Below are 7,433 nucleotides of genomic sequence, written 5' to 3' on the forward strand. Positions count from 1 at the left end.
ACCCTAATTAACAAACGAATGATATCAAGACCTGCTCTAATCTGCAGTAATTATGTGAAATTTACATACATACATATACCAAAGGCACTTCCCCCAATTTTGGGGGGTAGCCGACATCAACAATAACAAACAAAAAATGGGACCTCTACTCTCTATGTTCCTCCAGCCTAACCAGGGACTCAGCCGAGTTCAGCTGGTACTGCTAGGGTGCCACAGCCCAACCTCCCACATTTCCACCACAAATGAAGCTTCATACTGCTGAGTCCCCTACTGCTGCTACCTCCGCGGTCATCTAAGGCACCGGAGGAAGCAGCAGGGCCTACCGGAACTGCGTCACAATCGCTCGCCATTCATTCCTATTTCTAGCACGCTCTCTTGCCTCTCTCACATCTATCCTCCTATCACCCAGAGCTTTCTTCACACCATCCATCCACCCAAACCTTGGCCTTCCTCTTGTACTTCTCCCATCAACTCTTGCATTCATCACCTTCTTTAGCAGACAGCCATTCTCCATTCTCTCAACATGGCCAAACCACCTCAACACATTCATATCCACTCTAGCCGCTAACTCATTTCTTACACCCGTTCTCACCCTCACCACCTCGTTCCTGACCCTATCTACTCGAGATACACCAGCCATACTCGTCAGACACTTCATCTCAAACACATTCAATTTCTGTCTCTCCATCACTTTCATTCCCCACAACTCCGATCCATACATCACAGTTGGTACAATCACTTTCTCATATAGAACTCTCTTTACATTCATGCCCAACCCTCTATTTTTTACTACTCCCTTAACTGCCCCCAACACTTTGCAACCTTCATTCACTCTCTGACGTACATCTGCTTCCACTCCACCATTTGCTGCAACAACAGACCCCAAGTACTTAAACTGATCCACCTCCTCAAGTAACTCTCCATTCAACATGACATTCAACCTTGCACCACCTTCCCTTCTCGTACATCTCATAACCTTACTCTTACCCACATTAACTCTCAACTTCCTTCTCTCACACACCCTTCCAAATTCTGTCACTAGTCGGTCAAGCTTCTCTTCTGTGTCTGCTACCAGTACAGTATCATTCGCAAACAACAACTGATTTACCTCCCATTCATGATCATTCTCGTCTACCAGTTTTAATCCTCGTCCAAGCACTCGAGCATTCACCTCTCTCACCACTCCATCAACATACAAGTTAAACAACCACGGCGACATCACACATCCCTGTCTCAGCCCCACTCTCACCGGAAACCAATCGCTCACTTCATTTCCTATTCTAACACATGCTTTACTACCTTTGTAGAAACTTTTCACTGCTTGCAACAACCTTCCACCAACTCCATATAACCTCATCACATTCCACATTGCTTCCCTATCAACTCTATCATATGCTTTCTCCAGATCCATAAACGCAAAATTTATGAATGCTTTAGTAGTTCATTCCATAGCGATAAAGCAACAAGAATCTAATTGCGTAGCATTTCTCACGAGCTGAAGGTTGGGAAGGCTAATTAAAGCGATTAAAGGATGAAATAAGATATATCTTTTCTTACAGATGGATACTGGAAACCTAATAATATGTACCAAACGTAACTTAGATAATAAATCTTGTTTAACTACAGACCATAACACCCCGTTCATCCGATACTAACGCAAACAAAAAATATCTTTTTTTGTAAATTTCTAAATTTCATCACAAGTATTCAGATTTTAAATTTAAATTTCTTTTGTACTTCCCTTTATACTGAAGTGCATTTCCATTCTGAAATATAGCTCTGATGAAACCCTTGAGTCAATGGCTGAAATTGATGTTGGCGGAATAAATGTAAAGGAACAGTATGTGGGAGATTTTCGTTTTCACCTTCTAAAGATTAAAAGTTGTCTTGAGATTATGGAAGCCACACGTTCATTCATTCTTATATATATATATATATATATATATATATATATATATATATATATATATATATATATGTATATATATATGTATATGTATATGTGTATATATATATATATATATATATATATATATTATATATATATATATATATATATATATATATATATATAAAATGGGTCTAGGACATTCAGCCGTGTCCATTTCGCCGTGGCCATCTCACCACATTCCATTTTACCGTGGACTGTTTTTGCCACAGACCAGTCTCGCTCCATATATACATATTTTACAAAAAGTAGAATAATTGCATAGGTTCTCTCAACTAATTTGAGAAACTGAGAAAATATATTGGTATTTATAATTATATTTATATGAAATATTCCACTGGGAACACATCAGGTAATTTCAACATTTTTCATATTGTGAATAATAAACGCAAACGAGTAACAATTTCAATGTAGTCGATACAGTATATGAGCTAAAAACATATCAATTTCCGCTTAAGATGCACAACAGGTTAAACTAAATTATGTGTTCATCAAATACAGAAAACACTTACCACACAAAAGTTCGTCCTCGCCCCCAAGACAATCTTTGACGGTGTCGCACCTTCTGAGGTTGTCGATGCAAGAGTCTGAACACTGGTACTCATTCGGAAGGCATCCTGGCCAAGGTTAGAAGAGAAAAGAACTGGTTATAACAGGGAAAAATTACAACAGCATGTTATTAGAAATAAAATGATACCGATTAACATTAAATACCTCTCCCTAGCTTTTGACAGTGGCTGTTATCACCATAATATCAATACTTCATTACAATCATTATCATTATTATGAACTTGAAAAGAGTGGAAGCGGAGTTGGTGAATGGTAATTTGACGGGAAACCTTTAGAAGATGATGGCCATGGCAGTGTCATTATGGACATAAACATAAGCTTACGCAGCATTTCAGAAATACCTGTATCTAGTTATAAAACGATACAATAGAGAGAGAGAGAGAGAGAGAGAGAGAGAGAGAGAGAGAGAGAGAGAGAGAGAGAGAGAGAGAGAGAGAGAGAGAGAGAGAGAGTTACATAAATCTCCCAGCGAAAGGGATGGAAGGTGTGGCAATAAATAACGGACAATAAAAACGTCACGGAAGGTAGGGGGTAATAAAACCGACAATAAATACTAATCATAGCCGCTAATAAAAAATTCTGTTTCCCTAATAACAGCAAAACCAAGAAATTACATTTGAAAAATGAGATATAGTACTGTAAAGTGTTAGCTTTATCTATCCCATCAATAAAACTCGAACAATGGCAAAAGCATGCGAAATGGTGACAATATCATTCACAATGGCCACTATAACGGCAGCAATATCAGTCAGAACGCTGCCGACATCGGCCATCAGTCAAGCTTAACGCATTTCATGAGTTCTGAAATCATCACCAGGGAGAATCCCTTTTGGACCAAATTGCAGAAGCCGTCTGCAAGACCAGGAACGTCAGACTCTCGTGGGTATTTCTAGTACCGGGGACCAGCCACCCGTTGCGATACTACCGCTAGAGTGTTAATAGATCATTTGACTGGCCAGACAGTACTACGTTGGATCCTTCTCTCTGGTTACTGTTCACTTTCCCTTTACTTACATATACACCAAATAGTCTGGCACTGTAATTATTTACTGGTTACTACCCTCTTGGTAAGGGTAGAAGACACACTTTAACCATAGTAAGCAGTTCTTGTAAGAGAAGGAAACTTCAAAATCTACATATTGTTCTCTAGTCTTGGGTAGTGCCAAAGCCTCTGTACCATGGTCTTCCACTGTCTTGGGTAAGAGTTCTCTTGCTTGAGGGTACACTCCGGCACACTATTCTATCTAGTTCTCTTCCTCTAGTTAAAGTTTTTATAGTTTATACAGGAAATATAAATTTCTATGTTGTTATTGTTCTTAAAATATTTTAATTTACTTTGTTTCCTTTCCTCACTGGGCTGTTTTCCCGGTTGGAGCCCCTGAGCTTATAGCATCCTGCTTTTCCAACTAGGGTTGGCAGCTTAGCAATTAATAATAATAATAATAATAATAATAATAATAATAGTTACCTAGCTTGTTAAATTATTTGTAAACTAAGTTTTGTGGCTAATTTCGTTTCTAGATACCTAGTTTATGTAAAAAAATTTAGCTGTTTTATCTAGTTGCCTAGTTTATGTACTTAAGGGGCTACTTTTAGTATATTTAGCTACTTAGTGTTAGTTACCTAGTTTGTGTAACTACCAGTACCTACTTTCTTAGTATATTTAGCTACTTCAAGTGTCTAGTTACCTAGCTTGTTTAGTTACTTTAGCTAGTTAACTAGTCCGTGTAATTACCTTATGGTCTAAATAACTGATATGTAATGTTACTTGTTCTAGTAAACTATTTGTGTAATAGCTTTACAGACTAGTTAACCTGTGTGTAGTTTCTATGATATGTAGTAGTGTTAGTGTCTAAGTACAATTTGGTTAGCTGTGTCTTGATACATAGTTTGTTTAACATCTTTTAGGGGCTAGTTACCTACTTTTTGGAGTTACTTTATTGATGGTCAGTTCTCAAATTCCAATAATTGAGTGAAGATAAACCATTTCATCCACATATATACATCGACTTCACCATGTGGCAATAAAAACCCAAATAAATCACATAGCAATTAATAAAGAGAGAAGAGGACCCTGAGAGATGTAAGGAGCTATAGAAGTGCAGATATTAATAGTGAACACCAGCTCTTCATTGCCACACTTAAAATTAAAAATAAAAGCACCCAAGAGAAGGGTTGAGATTTCATGAAGGGAGGAATGAAGTAAAGGGCCACACAAGGGTTGAGATTTCATGAAGAGAGGAATGAAGTCAAGAGCCACACAAGGGTTGAGATTTTATGAAGGGAGGGATAAAGTGAGGGGCAAAATAAGGGTTGAAATTTCATGAAGTTGAAGTGCCACACAAGGGTTAAGATTCCATGAAGGGAGGAATAAAGTGAAGGGCTACAAAAGGGTTGATATTTCATGAAGGGAATATTGAAGTGAAAGGCCACACAAAGGTTGAGGTTTCATGAAGGGGAAAATGAAGAGAAGGGCCACAGGAAGGTTGATATTTCATGGAGAGGATTAAAGTGAAGGGTAACACAAGGGTTCAGTTTTCATGAAGGGAGTAATAAAGTGAAGGGCCACACAAGGGTTGGGATTTCATGAAGAGATACAAGAAGTGAAGGGCCACACAAGAGTTGAGATTTCATGAAGAGAGGAATGAAGTGAAGGGCCACACAAGGGTTGAGATTTCATGAAAAGAGGAATGAAGTGAAGGGCCACACAAGAGTTGAGATTTCATGAAAAAGGAATGAAGTCAAGAGCCACACAAGGGTTGCGACTTCATGAAGGGAGAAATGAAGTGAAGGGTCACACAAGGGTTGAAATTTCAAGAAAAGAGGAATGAAGTGAAGGGAACACAAAAGTTAAGCTTTCAAGAAGGGAAGCATGAAGCGAAGGGCACACTAAGGTTAAGATTTCATTAAGGGAGGAATGAAGTGAAGGGCCACACAAGAGTTGAGATTTCATGAAGAGAGGAATGAAGTCAAGAGCCACACAAGGGTTGAGACTTCATGAAGGGAGAAATGAAGTGAAGGGTCACACAAGGGTTGAAATTTCAAGAAAAGAGGAATGAAGTGAAGGGAACACAAAAGTTAAGCTTTCAAGAAGGGAAGAATGAAGTGTAGGGCCACACAAGGGTTTAGATTTCATGAAAGGAGGAATGAAGTGAAGGGCACACAAAAGTTAATGCTTCAAGAAGGGAAGAATGAAGTGAAGGGCACACAAAGGTTAAGATTTCATTAAGGGAGGACTGAAGTGAAGGGCCACACAGGAGTTTAGATTTCACGAAAGGAGTAATGAAGTGAAGGGCCACACAAGATTTGGGATTTCATGAAGAGAAAAGAAGTGAAGAGCCACACAAGGGTTGATTTTTCATAAAGAGAGGAATGAAGTGAAGTACAACACGAGAGTTGAGATTTTCTGAAAGGAAGAAAGAAGTCAAGAGCCACACTTGGGTTGAGAATTCATGAAAGGAGGAATGAAGAAGGGTCACACAATGGTTAAGGTTCATGAAGGGCGGAATGAAGTGAAGGGCCACACAAGGGTTGAGATTTCATGAAGGAAGGAATAAAGTGTAGGATCACACAAGGGTTGAAATTTCATGAAGGAAGGAATGAAGTGAAGGACCACACAAGGGGTCATATTTCATGAGGGGAGGAATGAAGTGAAGGGCCACACAAGGGTTGAGATTTCATGAAGGGAGGAATTAAGTGAAAAAAAATATCGAGAACCACTACTCTAGTTACTTAAGTTTGTTTGGAAACTTTAGTGACTAATCATGTTTGTGTAGTTACCTTAGTATCTGATTAGTTTTTTTTTTCCTTTTAGTTATATAACTCTCTAGGTAATATGTACCCAGTATGTTTTGTTACTTCACTGTCTATTCACAGTAATATCTAGTTACTTAATGTTTAGGTTACTTAAGTATTTAGGTGCATTGTTTGTTTATCTAGTTGAATGCCAAATTACCCGGATTTTTAATTACATTATTGTTCAGTAATTAGTTCATAATAAAAACACCCGCATAAAATTGTCAAAATTCAACACACTTCTCTCAGAGTTTATTCAGAAGGTCGTTTCTGACAATATAAACAATTCCCAGAAGTTGTTCATAAAGACTATAAATTCCCCAACTATTTCTTTCTAGCGTTATCTACTCTTTGCAGACACACAATGGTATAACATCAAGAGAAATAAATTCTAGAAAGCAATCAAGAGTGTGCAAAACAAACGCCTGCATCAGCAACATCCCCCTCCAAAAACAAGAAGGAAAAGCTTGATTCACATGAAACTCGTATCATCCATCCCAAGTTCAACAGTTATAATCGTTTTTATTGGAAAACACACAGATATACTGACTAATCGACATACACGATTGAATAAACAGCCTCTGTCACACTTCCCGAACGACATTCGACACTAACCAAAATCACCCACCAAAAACAAGGTTGCTATATGTAAAGGTACAAGTAAAGGTATCTGGTTTCAGTTCCAGTTTCTTCAAAACATATGCTCACCAGAACGTCAGTCGACCAGGCCCAACAACGTCCCCCCTCCCCCCCCCCCCCCCCCCCCTTTTTGGTACCCAACCAAAGCAGTGGCCTTCCAGTAAATAGCTTAAACTCACGGTCCCGGGCTGGTATCGATCTGCTGCCATGCGAATGCTTGGCGAACACGTTACCACTGTACTTGCCAGGAGGCTAAGAAAGAATATGATGAAATGATGAGGGTGATCTACAGCAAGTAAAGCAAGGAAAATTTTATACAACCACCAACAAATTTTCGTTTAAAACTCTGTTAAAAAAATCGAAAATGATCACAACGTCACAAAAATTAATGCAAAAACTTCTGAATAAGGTCTTACCAGTTAGAGAGAATACTTACAGAGTAATAAATTCCAAATTTTTCTTTCCTACACACAATTTTCAG

This window comes from Palaemon carinicauda, chromosome 27, assembly GCF_036898095.1.
Source record: "Palaemon carinicauda isolate YSFRI2023 chromosome 27, ASM3689809v2, whole genome shotgun sequence".
In the NCBI taxonomy this organism is placed as follows: domain Eukaryota; kingdom Metazoa; phylum Arthropoda; class Malacostraca; order Decapoda; family Palaemonidae; genus Palaemon; species Palaemon carinicauda.